Genomic DNA, 22,378 nt, shown 5'->3' with positions numbered 1-22,378 from the left:
CCACCTGCATGTCTAAGGGTTTGATCCAACCCTCTAAGTTTAAATACATCTCAGCCCCTACAACTGAGGCTTCTTCTCGTCAGCTCCAGCCCTCAGTTGTGCAATACATTTGTTGCTATAAAATCGATGGTAAATTCCTCAATCTAATTAGATAGCTATAATAATGGGCATTAGGATAGTGCAGTATAATTAGTCCCTATCGGACATATCTTGTCACTTGTGCGTTTCCTAAATTAATCAAGCTGCTCACGGTCATCTAACATTGGTATAAATTACCATCTATCAATAATAAATCTCTCAATGTAATCAGTTGACTGTGATGTTAGTTATTGGGATAGTATCATAAACCATGCCTTATAGGACACAGCGTATTGCTTGTGAATAACCCAGAACAGAAAAGCTGCTCACATTATTTTAGCAGCACTGAGATCGTTAAGTATAAATGTAGCCAAAATAATAGAAGCACATGTCTTTTAGAGCCTGCTGTTAATGGCTGATTGAGAAAAGATACACTGTAACATGGTACGTTATACAATGTTGCTATTCAGTTCTCAATCACTGTAACACATGCAGTAGTTTATGCAGCTTAATCTCTTCCCTTTTCAGACGAGCTCATGGTAAAACAGAATAGGCTGCAATGTGACACTTTATTAGGTACAATGTTGCTGTTCAATGCACATGCAGTGTATTCTGTATTGTAGTTGTCTGCAGCTTATACCATCCCTGTTCAGGGGAGTTAATATGTGCCACTCACCCTATCAAATTGTGATAAGAGATATCTTGGTCACCTATTGGGGTACAGTTAATGTGGTATATTGCGCAGGTTTTTCCATATAATGTTTATTAACAAATAAAGGAGCAATTATATCACACTCTGTGCCGTTTAATTGTCCACATCAATATGAATTCATACATCGAGTATTGACAATATGCTCGAGTGGCTAACTCCATGTAATTATTGAATCCTATCACAGAGAGTGTTCACGCAAGGCAGCTAATACACACATATGTTATCCCATCCACACTCATATTCTCTGTATGCGTCCTGTGTGGTTTGCTGCATTAATTATAGTTTGATTCAGCTCATATGACTGACAGTCAGTCATATGAGCTAAATCAAACTATAATTAATGCAATAATTACATGGAGTTAGCCACTCGAGTATACTGTCAATACTAGATGTATGAATTAATATTGATGTGGACAATTAAGAGGCACAGAGTTTGATATAATTGCTCCTTTATTTGTTAATAAACATTATATGGAAAAACCTGCGCAATATACCACATTAACTGTACCCCAATAGGTGACCAAGATATCTCACGTCACAATTTGATAGGATGAGTGGCACATATTAACTCCCCTGAACAGGGATGGTATAAGCTGCAGACAACTACAGTACAGGATACACTGCATGTGCATTGAACAGCAACATTGTACCTAATAAAGTGTCACATTGCAGCCTATTCTGTTCTACCATGAGATCTTCTGAAAAGGGAAAATTTTAAGCTGAATAAACTACAGCATGTGTTACAGTGATTGAGAACTGAATTGCAACATTGTATAACGGGGGTCATTCCGAGTTGATCGCACGTAGCAACTTTTTGCTGCTCATGCAATCAACCTTCAACCTGCCGCCGCCTATGTAGGAGTGTATTTTATCATAGCAGGGCTGCGAACGCTTGTGCAGCCCTGCTATGCTAAAAAAGTTTCTAGTAAAACAAGACCAGGGCTGCAGTTACTCACCCAGTGCGACAGATCCAGCGATGAAGGTCCCGGTCCTGACGTCAGACATCCACCCTCCAAACGCCTAGACACGCCTGAGTTGGACTCACCAGGACTGGAAAACGGTGAGTATCTGCCCCGGAATGCCTTCCGCCTGTCCGTCTTCTTGCGATAGCCGCTGCGATCACATTGCTCGCTGGCGGCGGCGTTGCCCGACGATGATCATCGCCAGGCAATGACACACGTGCGCAATGCGTCTGCCGTGCATGCACATTTCCAACCCTGTTCGCACCGCAGCGAAGAACCGCTGTGTGTGAATGGGTCATAATGACCCCCAATGTACTGTTACATTGTCTCCGATAGGGACTAATTATACTATCACTTACACTATCCTAATGCCCATTATTATAGCTATCTAATTAGATTGAGGAATTTACCATCGATTTAATATCAAAAAATTTATTAAATATTGAGGTAACTATAAGAGCACAACCCTTGTGCACGTATAGATGGTCTTATAAGCCGGACATGTTTCCAAACCACTAAGTGTCAAATTATTGTGCAACTTATCATATACCAGTATTGACCTGTCCCAGAATAGTATACGAATGACCATAGATACATGGTAAGGGACCAAAATAAGTTACAACTTAGGTCAATGGAGTAAAAGTCAGAATAGCACTTCATCTGACATTGTGATATATTCTATAATAATTTGTTGGACCTAAAATTATACAGGTGATCGTACCTGTGCCTGTCAATAAAATAAGGGCAGGATTGTGTGACAACCACTCAGTGGGTCTGGTCCCACAAAAGTTATCACAATTATAAGTGAAATAGAAATATAATAAATAAGACACAGTGAACATATTTTTCATTGATGTAGTATTTTTATTTACTGTATTTCTCCTATATATGTTTTACATCATTTTTAATTGATTAATATTAAAAGCTATATTTTAAACTCAATAAACTTTCTCTCCTTATAGTGCGCCAACCAAGAGACAATCTTTTCTATCTCACTTCTACCTGATAGAATCCATGCCACGCCTCATTTAGGCAGTAATTCATGCAAAAGGTGCCCAAACCAAGTACTGAGTACATACTGTATGCATGATTATACTTTTCAGCGGGCTGTCATTTCTGTATTTAAAATCCTTTTTTTATTGATTTTATGCAATAATTAAATTTTCGGAAATTTTGGATTTGGGGTTTTCTTAAGCTGTAAGCCACAATCATCAAAATTATAACAAATAAATGCTTTAAATATCTCAATTTGCATGTAATGAGTATATATACTGTAATATATTAGTTTTATAATACAGGTTGAGTATCCCTTATCCAAAATGCTCGGGACCAGGGGTATTTTGGATATGGGATTTATCCGTATTTTGGAATAATTGCATACCATAATGAGATATCATGGTGATGGGGCCTAAATCTAAGCACAGAATGCATTTACGTTTCATATACACCTTATACACACAGCCTGAAGGTCATTTTAGACAATATTTTTTATAACTTTGTGCATTAAACAAAGTGTGTGTACATTCACACAATTCATTTATGTTTCATATACACCTTATACACACATCCTGAAGGTCATTTAATACAATATTTTTAATAACTTTGTGTATTAAACAAAGTTTGTGTACATTGAGCCATAAGAAAACAAAGGTTTCACTATCTCACTCTCACTCAAAAAAGTCCGTATTTCGGAATATTCCGTATTTCGGAATATATGGATATGGGATACTCAACCTGTATATTATTATATATTGACCTTACTGTATTTTACAGATGTGTCCTTATACATTTTGCCTCAATATACCAGTGGGAGAGGCTTGATGTGAGTGAGCTGACAGGTCAAGTGCAACCACGTTAGCATCTTTTTTTTTTTGCTGAAAATGTGTTGCTGATTAAAATGAGATGCGGTATGCCTACTGTATATTCTGTGTGCAACTGTAGCTGTATCTGCATACAAAATGGTACATTTCAGTTTTTTTCTAGGAAAACACTGTAGCGTAGAATTTTGTTTGCAGATACAGCCACGGCCACAAACAGAATATAGGCTTACTGCATATCATTTTAATCAGCATAAGCTGTTTGTGCATTCTATTTACATCATCTTGTGAATAAGATACATTTTAATGGAAAAGTTGCATGAAATTATGCTTGGCGCTACCAAATCATGCCCCACAGCCTGGCATGTCTAGAAGGGTTGTTTTTTAATGTGCAAGGAGGCAAGATGTAAATGGGAAAATCTGTATTATGATATTTATTACATTTGCATTAAAAATACTTAGGGACATGGCCATCTTAACAGCAATGTAGGCCCCTGTGCAAAGCAATGCACTGAAGCCCCTATCCATCCTCCAGTGGTAGGGGGTGTTATCCGCAGAAGCTTTGATGTCCAGCGGGCAGTATGGGCTGTTCTATTTTCTGCTCAGCATGTATGAACTGGAGCAGTAATTTCTGCTAGTTACTCCATCATAGCACAGATGGTGGGAGATGGGGCCGGAGGGAGAACACTAAACTGTAAAAGGGGGTATTGGGCTGAAAGAAGGGGCCCTGGTACATGACTTCCAAAGTGGTAGGGGGTGTTTAATATGCAGTGGAGGGGTGGATATTGGCATGGGCTTAATATTCATCATTTCCTGGTGGAGGGCAGCTTGCTTGACTGCTGATATCTCCATGTCCTGCAAATAGATTTCTGAGCTTTAAATGAGATATAAAACTAAAAAGTCCAACCTTGCAGGAGGTACTGGAAACTTGTTGATTGGAGTTCTGGAGCCAGAGCAATCCACCGAAAAAAATATAAAACTGCCCAAAGGCACTCATGGGGAGAGGAGGTAGAGTTGCATATGGGAATTAGTTATGATAGGTGCACATGTGGAGGTAGAAAGCAGAGGCACTCCTGGTGAGAAGGGTCAGAGGCATGCTTAGTGAGGCAAGGGGCAGAGGTACATATGCGGAAGGGTGATGATAGATGCACATTGGGAGGCAGGTGGCAGAGGCATTCATGAGGACAGGGATTAGAGGCATTCATGTGGAGGAGGGTTAGAGGAAAACTTGCTGAGGCAAGGGGCAGATGTACAAATAGAGAGGTAGGAAGAAGAGGCACTCATGGGGAGGGGGTCAGAGCCACATCTGGGGAGGCAGCGGGTAGAGGCGCTCATGGGAAAGATTTGCCTATATTACTGATCACTCATGAAAGCACATGAAGGAGGAGCATTAAGGAGAGATGAGGGTGGGGACATATGTGACAAATGAGCTCTGATGATTTCCTTCCCAGTGCAGATCTGCAGATTGAAGCATTCTATGAGAGGAAGTAGGGATAGGAAAGCTGCTGATGATCCCTGCAGCAAACTGCTTCCTTGTCACAGGGTGAAGTCTGCCTGTGACTAAGAAGAATTTTGCAGGAGGGACCATCAATTCTGCAATCCTGATATAACACACCACTCATTGTTCCACGCTAAATGTTTATCCTAGCAGTACGCCAAGTAGTCACCCCCTCCCCCCTCCATGCAGCCTCACCACCATAGTTACATAGTGGGAGTAACTAGGAATGGAAGGGCGCAGCTATATGTGATGTGCAAGTTGATGCATGGTGCAGTCAAAGCAACAGCCACTTTTGTTCTCTCACTGTCGTCATTGTCATATCTCCTGTGGTGAACTGGGTGCAAGCATTCCCCTGAAGGTGATGCAGACACCATAACAACTGCACTCCCTGCACCATACCTCCCAACATGACCCTCTCCAGGAGGGACACAATGCTCTGCTTCCAGACCTTTTTCTTAATTTATGATTGCCATCACCTGTGTTGAACAGGTTCATGGATAAGAAAGTTGTTTCAGCACAGGTGATGGCAATCATACATTAAGAGGGAAGTCCAGGAGCAGAGCATTCTGTCCCTCCTGGAGAGGGTCATGTTGGGAGGTATGCTGCACTCATGATAGCTACTCCCTTAGATACAGGTATATGGACTGCCTGTAGCTCTAATGTAAATAACTGAACACAGCTATTGCAGTACCACTCTTGCACATTGTGTGGCATTGTAGAGCCCTACCATTCTTCTCTTACTTACTTGCTTCACTAAAATCGCTGCTGCTCAGCATACTTTTGTCATAGATTAATATTTGATACACATAAACTTTCCATGACAAATACTCTATAAAGTTGTGAAAACTGCATCAAAATCTAACCAGCGTTTTTTGAGATTAGCCCCAACAGACAGAGAGATGCCTACCAGGGACTTTGGCCCACATTTATCAAACCTTGGAGAGTGATAACTTGCACGGTGATAAAGTACTAACCCAGGGGTAGCCAACCCTGGTCCTCTAGAGCTACCAACGGTTCACGTTTTCCAGATCTCCTCACAGAATCATAACTGAAGTAATTAGCTCCAACTGTGAATGACCACACCTGTGCACCTGCTAGGTGAGCTGGAAAACGTGAACTGTTGGTAGCTCTCGAGGACCAGGGTTGGCTACCACTGTACTAACCAATCAGCTCGTAACTGTCATTTTTCAAACACAGCCTGTAACATGGCAGTTAGGAGCTGATTGGCTGGTACGTTATCACTGTGAAATTAATCACTCTCCAAGGCTTGATAAATCTGGGCCTTTATTTTATACTACTGTAAGTGGAAGTTTTGCTTTGCATTGAAGTTGTATAATGTCAGAAAACAAGAGCAGTGAAAAGGCCTATTTCCAACCTGTCCCCCAAACTTTCTGCATTCTGATATTTCCTGAAATACAGTATTTATCCATAATATTGATGGCTCAGTTGTGCAAAGTTACATTTACAGTACAGTACATACTGTACAGTATTGCCTTTTCTTTTTATAAATAATTCAACCAAATCTACAGTAAATAAGTATTATTACTGTGTGTATTTCCATAATTAAAATTTGACATTTTCTACCAGCTCATACCCCTTTTCCACCTACGAGCACGGGTTGCAGCCAGGAGCCTGACATGGGTGCTGCCTGGCTGCGATCCGTGCTCAGCCCCTTTCCCATCAGCAGTCAGCAACCCGGCATATTGCCGGGTTGGTGACACTGCTAGTGATGTGGCAGGGGCGGCACTGGGAGATCACATGATATCCCAGTGCCGCCCTTCCGTACAGTGTAAACGGGAGCTGTGTCGCATCGACACGGCTCCCGTTTACACTACAATCCTACCCGGATCATTCCCGTGTCCTACCCAGGTAGGATTCACGGGTCACTTGATCTGGGTTTTTGCGGGGGGACCCTTTTCCACTTGCAAAAAACACGGGTAAATGTGCGCCCCCGTGCATTTACCCGTGTTTTTTTGAGCTAGTGGAAAAGGGGTATCAGTTGCCACTGTTAATGGCTGTTTTAATTAGCTGTAAAACTACACAATATATAAAATGTTGTCTTTTATAACTGTAAAGCAATCGTAAACCTTTATTTATTCATATTATGTGCCGTCTTATAAAAAAATTGTAAAACCCAAAGTTACTTGTGAGCCTTCTATGTCTATATAAATGTATCATCATATAATGTGTTAGACTGCATTTAGTATGCAAATTAATAAATTAAAACACATTTGTGCTACACTAGATACATTTTAAAATGTATAATATGTCCCCATGTGCTAAATTTGTTATACAGCTAATTTACAGACATTTTTATTATCCCCTGAAGGAAATTAAAATAGTTCTGGAATACCTAAGGCAATGATACTGTATTTGCATAACATGGAAGACTGTGTCTGTGGGAATACATGATCAGATTTTGGAAAGCACTTATAAATATTACCAATTTAGCAAGTTACAGGGTACATTTCCTAAATACACTATTCACAGCTTGCCTTTAAATATTCACATAATTAAATCTACAATCAATTATACTTTCAGAATACAGATGTAATATAATTACTTTCAATGTATGTATACTAATTTTTTAATTATTATTGGGGAAATATCAATGTTTAAATATATATTTTTTGTCTGTTATCTGGCATAATTGCACACATTTTTTTATTAAATATGTGTTTCAATTTGTCTGTGGAGGAATCAGTACTATCCTAATTTGCAATAATCAAGACTGTTGGCAAAAGAAACAAAAAAATGCATTGAAAGACAAGAAATTACATAATTAGAAACACTCTGAAAAGTTACTAACTACGTACTGTACCTTGTAAATCCAACCTGAAAATCTTTGTTATAATGTTTCAAAAGTACAGAAAAGTTACGAGTTACAGATCGAATTAGAATTAAAAGTTTTAAGGAAAACAAGTACCTAATCTTGAAGATTAGAAATGATTGATATGAACTTTGGTGGATGTATAGTGCACACTTACTAATCTGTAACTTAGACCTATTGCATATTTTGACTGATCACTGCTTAACTACTTAGCTCAATTTAATGCTGTGTACAGTGGTTTGCGATAATATATGGGTATGGGTCATTAGGTCGACCACACTTAGGTCGACAGCCATTAGGTTGACCACTATTGGTCGACATGGTCAATAGGTCGATATGTACTAGGTCGACATGAAAAAAGGCTGACATGAATTTTTTGACCTTTTTTGTTGTCGTTTTCTTAGTAAAGTGATGTCCCCTCATCATGCTTCGGGCAATGTGCCTCGCTCCACTACTGTTGTGCTCAGCACATGTTACCATTCCTAATTCTAGTCGACGTGGATGTAAATTATGAAAAAGTTCAAAAATGAAAAAAAAAATTGAAAAACTCATGTTGACCTTTTTCCATGTCGACCTTGTACATGTCAACCTATTGGCCATGTCGACCTAATGCATGTCAACCAATAGTGGTCAACCTAATGACTGTCAACCTAAGCTCTGTCGACCTAATGACCGTAACCCTAATATACAGCAGCACTGTAATAATTAATCAGCAACAGAAAGCAATTAGCAGCAAGATAAACATTGTTACTGTAGTATTAAGTGATAATGAGTAGGAGGAACAGCAGTTAATGGGTGGGGTTGCTAAGACACTGGTGTAAATGTACTAAGGTGGGAGCTTTTTAGAACTGCTAATGTTGCTTATAGCAACCAATAAGTTTTTACTTTTATTTAGCTGCTTCTAAAAGATAATAGATAGAATCTGATTGGATGCTATGCACAAAATCACCAGTTTTAAAAAAACTCCCACCTTAGTAAATTTACCCTACTATATAGAACCTCTTACTAAATTGTGATGTAATGTATGTTGACCAGCTGTTCAGTCTTTGTAGATCATAAAGATGGGTTGGGGCTGGGAGACCCGCGATCAGGATCCCAGTGGTCAGCATATTGACCCTGTCATCTCGGCACCAGAATGCCGGCGGGGTGGCGAGTGCAACAAAGCCCCTTGTGGGCATAGTGGATCGTTGTGCTTAGCACAGGTTCTATTCACTCTCTATGGGTGTCGTGGACACCCAAGAGAGGGAATAGTCCCTGTTTGTCAGCATTCTGTCTGCTGGCATTGTGATTGCTCATGATCCCGGCGTCGGCATGGTGACCACCGGAATCCCAAGTGGCAGTCACATGATCACATACCATGCAGATGTGTACTTTTACACTATGGCTGTTACCGAATGACTTGGCCGCGCCAAGTGTCTTTCTGGCTCAAAATGTGCATCTTATTCGCATAAATAAAACAAGTAGGTGAGCCTGAAACTGTGTAAAACAGGTTCCAATAAAAGCGGTCATGGCTTTTCTTCATGCCAGGCTTCACTATGTGTCATCTGAAACTTTATTTGTATTTAACACCAATTCCTGTGCAATTAAAGTCACAGCCAAGCATCTCTAATACACTGTGAGTGGCTATTTTCTGTGCCTAAATGCACTATTTGAAGAATTTTAAGCATTCAGCATGGGGAGGGGGGGGGGGGGGGGGAACAGATAGTACCATGGCCATAACTTGGTGTGTGTGCAGGAGGCACCGCTCATAGTGCTGCTGGGTTGGGGGCGCTATTGGCAGCACTTATCAATTATCTGTTTTAATTACTGTACTTTCATTTGCAGCTTCTTCCCTTTTTAAAGCCAAGCATCTACAAACCTCCCTCTGTCTCCTACCCTGACCACCTTCTGTCACTAATACCTATACAACATTCATGAACTCAACTTGAGATTTCTTTGTTATTCAGTCACACTGTCCTTTATTACATTTCAAGATGCTGACGTACCCGGGATTCAAACTGATTACCTGTGGCATTGCAGTCAGACAATCTTTTCATTGAGCTATTTGCCCTTACATAAAAAGCTAGAGAAGTCTAACTATTTGAGGCTTACCTTGTACTTTGTGAAAAAATTATCAGATTGCTGCTGAGCAGATCTATGCAGTGTGTGGCTGCAAGAGATTGGATGTGTGGCTGCACAATTGCAATGCTGATTATTATTATTTTTACAAAGTACCAGTAGCTTCATATAGTGTTCATAGTTTTTACACAGGATCAAATAGCTCAATGAGTAGGGTGTTTGATTAGAATTCAACAGGTTATAGGTTTGAACCCTGGGCATGATAGTATATTGAAATGTGTAATTTAATAAAGGGTATTGTAACTGAATAACAAGCTCTCAAGATAAGTGCATGAATGTGGTTTAAAGAGAATTTGTATACAAATCCACTTTTTGCAGTGGTCTATTGTATAAAGTGGAAAGGGGTATCATAGCATAGGCTTTCTCTGGGATCAATCTTGTCATACCCCTTCACTATGAGGCATGCACCTTATGTCCCTACTGAAAAAAATTGGGAGGGGGGGTGCCAATTCTCACTCTAGCACAGGGCACTAAAAAGTATAGATACGGCTCTGGATAGTAACGCTAATACTTGGCTGGAGAACATTACTTTGCTGTATTCTCCATTCAGCAAAAAGTATAAGTGTATGGTGCAACAGCTATGTCCTAGTTTTGTCCCACACTTGGCACCAGAATAGGAGGATGGGATCCCGGTGACAGATACGCAACTACTGCACTGCAAAGAGAGAGGTGCTGGGGCACATTATAAATTGGATTCAATGTACTTCCCACTATGAATCAGGAGGGCTAACCCCCGTATACTGGTCTGCTAACAAACCTGAATAACCCCCTAATTCAGTAAGGATTGCATTTGCAAAGCTGCTCGCACAATGCTGGAAGGTACCTCCCCCTGGACGCCTTTGCCTGTCAATCAGGCAGAGACATTTGTATCTCTACAATGCGATCGCAGGACCCGTTCTGCATATACGCAGAATGGGTCCTGCTCATGTGCAGTTTCCCAACCATCTAGAAACTGCTGGTTTGAATCGAATAAGCAATCCAACCTGAATAAGTACCTATGTGCAGTGATGTTATTATCTCTGATGGAATATAACAAAACTTTGATGCGATATCCAAATTTCTTGTGTATATGGGCATTTTCTGATTTTTAAGGAATTGCACAGTCACGGGGAAGTGGCTGAGAAACTACATACTAATATAATACAAATGTAAGGCCAGCTAGAGGCTTGTGGGTTAACCTATGTTGGTTTGCTTTGCTGGTTTAAGACTGTTTACAGGAGGACCGTCAATGGTCTCACCTACAGATGGTTCCATCAACAGTTAGAAAAATAAACCAATCATAACTAGGGAGCTGTGCTGTATCCAATCACCTAGTGGAAATGCATGGGGTGACTTTGCACCATTGAGTCTCCACTGTCATTAACACAACAATCTACTATCGGTTGTTGACCATTAATACTAAGTTAATGCAGAGTCAGTGTTTGGCTGATAGCAGAACTAGGGATGGCCATTGGTGGTACCATTGATGGATAACCCCAATGGTGTAAAACCATCTGTAGGGTAACCATCAATGGTTTTACCTATTGATGGTCACCCATGCATTACTGTACAATGAAATGCTAGCCAATTGGAGCCCGGAGGCATGGCTAAGCTCCGTGCCCTGACACTTTGAGGGGGAAAAAAATTGGTAGCACTAAACCATTGATGGTGGGAAACCACCTGGTTCTACCACATTGATGGTAAAAGTGTCAAACATCGGTGATAGACCAAAAATGATTTCAAATCATTGATGGCCGATGGCCATACCTAAGCAGAACCCAGAATTCATAAAGGGACGCTAATCTGCATAAACCACCAAGAAGCACTTAATATTCACAGAAATCTGCACAAAGTTGACCTCTATCATAATAAAGATCTCCTTGATAAAGATAGACAGTGCTCAACACTAGGATTCTATAAAAATGTAAGGCCAGCTAGAGGCTTGTGAGTTAACCTTTGTTAGTTAGCTATTGGTTCTTGGCTTTTTGGCTCAGATCAGGTTTTATTGCCTGGTCTTGGCCAGAGGGTTTGAGTTTGGGGGTCCTTCCGTGGGACCCCTGGGACTCTGAGGAGGGATCGTCTCTGAAGAAAAGAAGCAATTTGGGCGGTACATCTGGATTGAAAAATTCAATTTGTTTTGTGGTTGAAGAAAAAAGGAGGAAGAACTGTGGAGTACATTATCTGATGGAAGATGTCTTGTGGGAGTTGTCAAATGTGGAGATAAGTATTGCTATTTTTTGCATTCAGGACTTTCCAAACCAGGGAATGACGTGAGTTCCATGATGGGAAAGAGTGTTTCAGAGTTTTTGAACTATTGAAAGAAAAGGCATTTGATCCAATAATGGAAGGGATTCTACTGGTCCCTTTATTCACTAGACAAGAAGTCCCTATTAGTGTACATACATATAACCCTTTCATGTACTATGGTCTGTTAACAGCATTTCTTATGAGATACTGCAGCTCTGAGAGAGGGGATGAGTTCTTGAAAAACAGTATGGGCATTTTTAATGCCAAAATTAAGTTTTGGTGTAAACTGAAAAAAAGATGGCAGAAGCCCAGGTGGAGTATTGCATCCTCCAGTGAATTTCACCATTGGAGGAATAGATGTTTCCTGTTTAACACCACTCAGCCTGCTTTCTGTCGCAAATGTTTTCAATATGGTCACAAAAGAGAGGAGTGTGAAAAAGAGAAAACCTGCAGGAACTGTATGAAGATGGGGCACGAAGCAAACAGGTGCCCGGAGGAATTTAAATGTGATATATGTGGCAAACCTGGGCATATCTGTAAAGGTTGTTCTGAATTCATCAGATGCTGGAAAGAAGAAGGTGCCTGGATAATAATGGAACGGGAAGAGCGGGAAGCCTGGGAGGAAGCATGTAAAGCTGGCAAGATTGCCCGCACACAGGAAGAAAAATTAGCTATTGTGCCCCTTGCTGAGTCCATGTAGAGTGAAATGCAGGTGGAAGTAGTGGTGCGGGAGGACAAGCCTGTGCAAAATGAAGTGCACAGGTCTTTGTCAGGTCCGCAGCAGCTACAGGAGGCAGCGCAAGCTGGCAACATCACTGGGGATCCCAATAATGTGAGACTGCATAGGCTTTCAACTGCACTACTAGTCAGTCCGTCGGGGACTGACAACATTGAGGCTTTTGAAAGTCCTGCAGAGAGCCAGCTTTCTGACGCTGAGGACATAGAGAGTGCAGACACAACACTGTCAGAGGAAGAGACAGGTAATTTGAGGAAATCTGCTCTGAATGAAAGGGCGGTCAAAAAAGCCAGGCTTGAAAGGGTTAATAGTAACACCCCTCCAACTCCAGAACTTGAAGGTATGGACAACTTTGAGTTCTGAGGATAATGCCAGCTCCCCTCCTTATGGGGGAACTCCCAACATTTTTGGTGCAACTGAGCAAACAATTGTGCAGCTTGCGGGACAAGAAAGTTATGATGAAATTGGGTGACATGCTTTTTATGTGCCTGATTCTTTTCTTCCAAACAGCTACCATGTAGCCTGTGTTTCTTTTTTGGTCCTTTAAATCTAGCCATGCCAAAACACATTAGCAACATATATGTAAAGTAGTGATGAGCGGGTTCGGTTCCTCTGAATCCGAAACCGCCCGAACTTCAGTTTTTTCTTCACGGGTCCAAGCGACTCGGATCTTCCCGCCTTGCTCGGTTAACCCAAGCGCGCCCGAACGTCATCATCCCGCTGTCGGATTCTCGCGAGACTCGGTTTCTATATAAGGAGCCGCGCGTCGCCGCCATTTTCACACGTGCATTGAGAGTCATAGGGAGAGGACGTGGCTGGCGTCCTCTCCGTTTAGAGAAGAGAGAGACACAGTAGAGACGAGAGAGACACAGTATTTTGGGGAGCATTATTACTATTAGGAGGAGTACTACTATACTACTATACTACTTGCTGAAGTGATATAGATTAGATAGTGTGACTGTGTATTGTATTAATTATTTGACTTGTGGGGGAGACACTGACAGTGGGGAGCAGTTAGAGTCTGAGAGCAGGACTCAGGAGTACATATAACGTACAGTGCACACTTTTGCTGCCAGAGTTAGTGCCACACTGCCATTGTTGTGACCACACTGACCACCAGTATAATAATATATTTTGTGATTGTCTGCTTAGGACTCGGAGTACTAGTTGCAAGTTGCAACGTGACCTGACCACCAGTTTAATAATCAATCACCACCAGTTTAATATATATATATATATATATATATATATATAAAATTGTATATAATATATATATATATATATATATAATATTGTATACCACCTACCCGTGGTTTTTTTTTTTTCATTCTTCTTTATACATACTACTATAGTAGCTTACTGTAGCAGTCTGCGGTGCTGCTGACCTGACAGTGTCCAGCAGGTCCGTTATCAGTCATTACATAATAAATATATATAGTACCTGTCCGGCTGCAGTACTAGGGATATTATATTGATTTCATCTCATTATCAATAATTTATCATCCAGTCTAGACTCTATATTAGCAGCAGACACAGTACGTTAGTCCACGGCTGTAGCTACCTCTGTGTCGGCACTCGGCAGTCCATCCATAATTGTATACCACCTACCCGTGGTTTTTTTTTTTCTTTCTTCTTTGTACATACTACTATAGTATAGTAGCTTACTGTAGCAGTCTGCGGTGCTGCTGAGCTGACAGTGTCCAGCAGGTCCGTCATCAGTCATCATTACCTAATAAATATATTATCTACCTGTCCGGCTGCAGTACTAGTGATATTATATATACATACATATATATATTGATTTCATCTCATTATCAATCATCCAGTCTATATTAGCAGCAGACACAGTATGTTAGTCCACGGCTGTAGCTACCTCTGTGTCGGCACTCGGCAGTCCATCCATAATTGTATACCACCTACCCGTGGTTTTTTTCTTTTCTTTCTTCTTTGTACATACTACTATAGTATAGTAGCTTACTGTAGCAGTCTGCGGTGCTGCTGAGCTGACAGTGTCCAGCAGGTCCGTCATCAGTCATCATTACCTAATAAATATATTATCTACCTGTCCGGCTGCAGTACTAGTGATATTATATATACATACATATATATATTGATTTCATCTCATTATCAATCATCCAGTCTATATTAGCAGCAGACACAGTACGTTAGTCCACGGCTGTAGCTACCTCTGTGTCGGCACTCGGCAGTCCATCCATAATTGTATACCACCTACCCGTGGTTTTTTTTTTTCTTTCTTCTTTGTACATACTACTATAGTATAGTAGCTTACTGTAGCAGTCTGCGGTGCTGCTGAGCTGACAGTGTCCAGCAGGTCCGTCATCAGTCATCATTACCTAATAAATATATTATCTACCTGTCCGGCTGCAGTACTAGTGATATTATATATACATACATATATAGATTGATTTCATCTCATTATCAATCATCCAGTCTATAAAAGCAGCAGACACAGTACGGTAGTCCACGGCTGTAGCTACCTCTGTGTCGGCACTCGGCAGTCCATCCATAATTGTATACCACCTACCCGTGTTTTTTTTTTTTCTTTCTTCTTTGTACATACTACTATAGTATAGTAGCTTACTGTAGCAGTCTGCGGTGCTGCTGAGCTGACAGTGTCCAGCAGGTCCGTCATCAGTCATCATTACCTAATAAATATATTATCTACCTGTCCGGCTGCAGTACTAGTGATATTATATATACATACATATATATATTGATTTCATCTCATTATCAATCATCCAGTCTATATTAGCAGCAGACACAGTACGTTAGTCCACGGCTGTAGCTACCTCTGTGTCGGCACTCGGCAGTCCATCCATAATTGTATACCACCTACCCGTGGTTTTTTTTTTCTTTCTTCTTTGTACATACTACTATAGTATAGTAGCTTACTGTAGCAGTCTGCGGTGCTGCTGAGCTGACAGTGTCCAGCAGGTCCGTCATCAGTCATCATTACCTAATAAATATATTATCTACCTGTCCGGCTGCAGTACTAGTGATATTATATATACATACATATATATATTGATTTCATCTCATTATCAATCATCCAGTCTATATTAGCAGCAGACACAGTACGTTAGTCCACGGCTGTAGCTACCTCTGTGTCGGCACTCGGCAGTCCATCCATAATTGTATACCACCTACCCGTGGTTTTTTTTCTTTCTTTCATCTTTGTACATACTACTATAGTATAGTAGCTTACTGTAGCAGTCTGCGGTGCTGCTGAGCTGACAGTGTCCAGCAGGTCCGTCATCAGTCATCATTACCTAATAAATATATTATCTACCTGTCCGGCTGCAGTACTAGTGATATTATATATACATACATATATATATTGATTTCATCTCATTATCATCCAGTCTATATTAGCAGCAGACACAGTACGGTAGTCCACGGCTGTAGCTACCTCTGTGTCGGCACTCGGCAGTCCATCCATAATTGTATACCACCTACCCGTGGTTTTTTTTTTTCTTTCTTCTTTGTACATACTACTATAGTATAGTAGCTTACTGTAGCAGTCTGCGGTGCTGCTGAGCTGACAGTGTCCAGCAGGTCCGTCATCAGTCATCATTACCTAATAAATATATTATCTACCTGTCTGGCTGCAGTACTAGTGATATTATATATACATACATATATATATTGATTTCATCTCATTATCATCCAGTCTATATTAGCAGCAGACACAGTACGGTAGTCCACGGCTGTAGCTACTTCTGTGTCGGCACTCGGCAGTCCATCCATAAGTATACTAGTATCCATCCATCTCCATTGTTTACCTGAGGTGCCTTTTAGTTGTGCCTATTAAAATATGGAGAACAAAAATGTTGAGGTTCCAAAATTAGGGAAAGATCAAGATCCACTTCCACCTCGTGCTGAAGCTGCTGCCACTAGTCATGGCCGAGACGATGAAATGCCAGCAACGTCGTCTGCCAAGGCCGATGCCCAATGTCATAGTACAGAGCATGTCAAATCCAAAACACCAAATATCAGTAAAAAAAGGACTCCAAAACTTAAAATAAAATTGTCGGAGGAGAAGCGTAAACTTGCCAATATGCCATTTACCACACGGAGTGGCAAGGAACGGCTGAGGCCCTGGCCTATGTTCATGGCTAGTGGTTCAGCTTCACATGAGGATGGAAGCACTCAGCCTCTCGCTAGAAAACTGAAAAGACTCAAGCTGGCAAAAGCACCGCAAAGAACTGTGCGTTCTTCGAAATCCCAAATCCACAAGGAGAGTCCAATTGTGTCGGTTGCGATGCCTGACCTTCCCAACACTGGACGTGAAGAGCATGCGCCTTCCACCATTTGCACGCCCCCTGCAAGTGCTGGAAGGAGCACCCGCAGTCTAGTTCCTGATAGTCAGATTGAAGATGTCAGTGTTGAAGTACACCAGGATGAGGAGGATATGGGTGTTGCTGGCGCTGGGGAGGAAATTGACCAGGAGGATTCTGATGGTGAGGTGGTTTGTTTAAGTCAGGCACCCGGGGAGACACCTGTTGTCCGTGGGAGGAATATGGCCGTTGACATGCCTGGTGAAAATACCAAAAAAATTAGCTCTTCAGTGTGGAGGTATTTCAACAGAAATGCGGACAACAGGTGTCAAGCCGTGTGTTGCCTTTGTCAAGCTGTAATAAGTAGGGGTAAGGACGTTAACCACCTCGGAACATCCTCCCTTATACGTCACCTGCAGCGCATTCATAATAAGTCAGTGACAAGTTCAAAAACTTTTGGTGACAGCGGAAGCAGTCCACTGACCAGTAAATCCCTTCCTCTTGTAACCAAGCTCACGCAAACCACCCCACCAACTCCCTCAGTGTCAATTTCCTCCTTCCCCAGGAATGCCAATAGTCCTGCAGGTCATGTCACTGGCAATTCTGACGAGTCCTCTCCTGCCTGGGATTCCTCCGATGCATCCTTGCGTGTAACGCCTACTGCTGCTGGCGCTGCTGTTGTTGCTGCTGGGAGTCGATGGTCATCCCAGAGGGGAAGTCGGAAGACCACTTGTACTACTTCCAGTAAGCAATTGACTGTCCAACAGTCCTTTGCGAGGAAGATGAAATATCACAGCAGTCATCCTGCTGCAAAGCGGATAACTGAGGCCTTGACAACTATGTTGGTGTTAGACGTGCGTCCGGTATCCGCCGTTAGTTCACAGGGAACTAGACAATTTCTTGAGGTAGTGTGCCCCCGTTACCAAATACCATCTAGGTTCCACTTCTCTAGGCAGGCGATACCGAAAATGTACACAGACCTCAGAAAAAGACTCACCAGTGTCCTAAAAAATGCAAAAAAGGCTACGCTTTGTATCACCGCTTTCCAGAATACGCACACAGCTGAAAACCTCTTACGGCAACTGAGGAAGATCATCGCGGAATGGCTTACCCAAATTGGACTCTCCTGTGGATTTGTGGCATCGGACAACGCCAGCAATATTGTGTGTGCATTAAATATGGGCAAATTCCAGCACGTCCCATGTTTTGCACATACCTTGAATTTGGTGGTGCAGAATTTTTTAAAAAACGACAGGGGCGTGCAAGAGATGCTGTCGGTGGCCAGAAGAATTGCGGGACACTTTCGGCGTACAGGCACCACGTACAGAAGACTGGAGCACCACCAAAAACTACTGAACCTGCCCTGCCATCATCTGAAGCAAGAAGTGGTAACGAGGTGGAATTCAACCCTCTATATGCTTCAGAGGTTGGAGGAGCAGCAAAAGGCCATTCAAGCCTATACAATTGAGCACGATATAGGAGGTGGAATGCACCTGTCTCAAGTGCAGTGAAGAATGATTTCAACGTTGTGCAAGGTTCTGATGCCCTTTGAACTTGCCACACGTGAAGTCAGTTCAGACACTGCCAGCCTGAGTCAGGTCATTCCCCTCATCAGGCTTTTGCAGAAGAAGCTGGAGACATTGAAGGAGGAGCTAACACGGAGCGATTCCGCTAGGCATGTGGGACTTGTGGATGGAGCCCTTAATTCGCTTAACAAGGATTCACGGGTGGTCAATCTGTTGAAATCAGAGCACTACATTTTGGCCACCGTGCTCGATCCTAGATTTAAAGCCTACCTTGGATCTCTCTTTCCGGCAGACACAAGTCTGCTGGGGTTGAAAGACCTGCTGGTGAGAAAATTGTCAAGTCAAGCGGAACGCGACCTGTCAACATCTCCTCCTTCACATTCTCCCGCAACTGGGGGTGCGAGGAAAAGGCTCAGAATTCCGAGCCCACCCGCTGGCGGTGATGCAGGGCAGTCTGGAGCGACTGCTGATGCTGACATCTGGTCCGGACTGAAGGACCTGACAACGATTACGGACATGTCGTCTACTGTCACTGCATATGATTCTCTCACCATTGAAAGAATGGTGGAGGATTATATGAGTGACCGCATCCAAGTAGGCACGTCACACAGTCCGTACTTATACTGGCAGGAAAAAGAGGCAATTTGGAGGCCCTTGCACAAACTGGCTTTATTCTACCTAAGTTGCCCACCCACAAGTGTGTACTCCGAAAGAGTGTTTAGTGCCGCCGCGCACCTTGTCAGCAATCGGCGTACGAGGTTACATCCAGAAAATGTGGAGAAGATGATGTTCATTAAAATGAATTATAATCAATTCCTCCGTGGAGACATTGACCAGCAGCAATTGCCTCCACAAAGTACACAGGGAGCTGAGATGGTGGATTCCAGTGGGGACGAATTGATAATCTGTGAGGAGGGGGATGTACACGGTGATATATCGGAGGATGATGATGAGGTGGACATCTTGCCTCTGTAGAGCCAGTTTGTGCAAGGAGAGATTAATTGCTTCTTTTTTGGTGGGGGTCCAAACCAACCCGTCATTTCAGTCACAGTCGTGTGGCAGACCCTGTCACTGAAATGATGGGTTGGTTAAAGTGTGCATGTCCTGTTTATACAACATAAGGGTGGGTGGGAGGGCCCAAGGACAATTCCATCTTGCACCTCTTTTTTCTTTAATTTTTCTTTGCGTCATGTGCTGTTTGTGGAATGTTTTTTGGAAGGGCCATCCTGCGTGACACTGCAGTGCCACTCCTAGATGGGCCCGGTGTTTGTGTCGGCCACTAGGGTCGCTTATCTTACTCACACAGCTACCTCATTGCGCCTCTTTTTTTCTTTGCGTCATGTGCTGTTTGGGGAGGGTTTTTTGGAAGGGACATCCTGCGTGACACTGCAGTGCCACTCCTAGATGGGCCCGGTGTTTGTGTCGGCCACTAGGGTCGCTTATCTTACTCACACAGCTACTTCATTGCGCCTCTTTTTTTCTTTGCGTCATGTGCTGTTTGGGGAGGGTTTTTTGGAAGGGACATCCTGCGTGACACTGCAGTGCCACTCCTAGATGGGCCCGGTGTTTGTGTCGGCCACTAGGGTCGCTTATCTTACTCACACAGCTACCTCATTGCGCCTCTTTTTTTCTTTGCGTCATGTGCTGTTTGGGGAGGGTTTTTTGGAAGGGACATCCTGCGTGACACTGCAGTGCCACTCCTAGATGGGCCCGGTGTTTGTGTCGGCCACTAGGGTCGCTTATCTTACTCACACAGCTACCTCATTGCGCCTCTTTTTTTCTTTGCGTCATGTGCTGTTTGGGGAGGGTTTTTTGGAAGGGACATCCTGCGTGACACTGCAGTGCCACTCCTAGATGGGCCCGGTGTTTGTGTCGGCCACTAGGGTCGCTTAGCTTAGTCATCCAGCGACCTAGGTGCAAATTTTAGGACTAAAAATAATATTGTGAGGTGTGAGGTATTCAGAATAGACTGAAAATGAGTGTAAATTATGGTTTTTGAGGTTAATAATACTTTGGGATCAAAATGACCCCCAAATTCTATGATTTAAGCTGTTTTTTAGGGTTTTTTGAAAAAAACACCCGAATCCAAAACACACCCGAATCCGACAAAAAAAATTCGGTGAGGTTTTGCCAAAACGCGGTCGAACCCAAAACACGGCCGCGGAACCGAACCCAAAACCAAAACACAAAACCCGAAAAATTTCCGGTGCACATCACTAATGTAAAGGTTGCAGCAATTAATGTTAGGCAGATAATGAGCAGACCTAGGCGTGCTGCTGTATTTGAAATAAAAAAAAATACTGGTGCTGATATAACTTGTGTGCAGGAGTGCGGGATTTCAGAACCTATACAGAAATAAGAATGGGATAAAGGGGACAGTTTGTGGTCTGGGTCTAGTATAAATAGACATGATGGTGTGGGTATTCTAATTAACAATAAAGAAGTAGCTGTGGAGGTATTTTTGGTTGTGGAAGAAGGGAGGTGCATCATGGGGATATTTAATCTTAGAGGGTGGAGGTTTAGGATTATGTGTGTGTATGCTTCAGTATTTAAATATGATAGGAACATGTTGTTTGATAAAAAGAGGTTGTTTATACCTGGACGAACACCAATTATGATAGCGGGGATTTAAATTGTATCCTTGAGAAAGGTGGGAGAGAGGATGGAGGTACTGGAGACATAGATATTATGGGGAATATGCTTAAACAAATTGTTTTTGATTTTTCTCTTTTCGATGCGGCTGCTGAGTGTATGGGGAAACCACAACCGCATACTTATAGAGCTGACAGAGGAGGCATAACTTCCAGGATTGATTCTGTTTGTATCAAAAGGAATTGAATGTGTGAAAGTGGATTAGGTAATGTCGTTTTCTGATCACGAGTGTATAATATGTGAAGTACAGGGAAATACTGAAACTGTGTATGGTAGAGGTGTGTGGAAACGAAATGTTAGGGGTATATTCATATAAGGTCGAAACTGCCGTCTTGTCAAAAAGATGACAGTTTTCGACTTTTTAAGGTCAGAAGGGGTTTCTGACCTATTCAGTCCCCAGCATTTTTATTCGACAAGTCGGGGAATTCAACTTGTCGAATAGTACGTGAATTGGCGGTATAGCTGATGATTCAAGTACCTCTGAGGGAAACGGGGCCAAATTCGACAGGTTTTGGCCCCATTTCTGACCATCTCAGTTCGACTTAAAAAAAAGTCAGACTGAGATGAGGGACCTGAGAGATGGAGAGGGGGGAGGGCCGCGGGCAGACAGGGCAGAGCTGCGGGCAGACAGGGGACAGCAGCACAGCGCTGCAGGAGGATGTGTCATAACCGCCGCTCACGGCAACATCCACCCGGCTCCAGCAAGTGAGGTCCCGCTTGATGGAGCCGGGTGGATGCTGCCATGAGGTCTGGCGGCTGTGCCACATCCTCCTGCAGCGCTGCTGTCCCCCGTCTGCCCGCGGCTCTCCCCCCTTCTGCCCACGACTCTCCCCCCTCTCCGGTCCCTCATCTTAATTTGACTTTTTTAAAGTCGAATTGAGTAGGACATTGAATAGCCCTTGTCAGATCCATTCCGACAAATGCA

Source organism: Pseudophryne corroboree, chromosome 4, assembly GCF_028390025.1.
Source record: "Pseudophryne corroboree isolate aPseCor3 chromosome 4, aPseCor3.hap2, whole genome shotgun sequence".
Classification (NCBI taxonomy): domain Eukaryota; kingdom Metazoa; phylum Chordata; class Amphibia; order Anura; family Myobatrachidae; genus Pseudophryne; species Pseudophryne corroboree.
Note: the sequence above shows the minus strand (reverse complement) of the source record.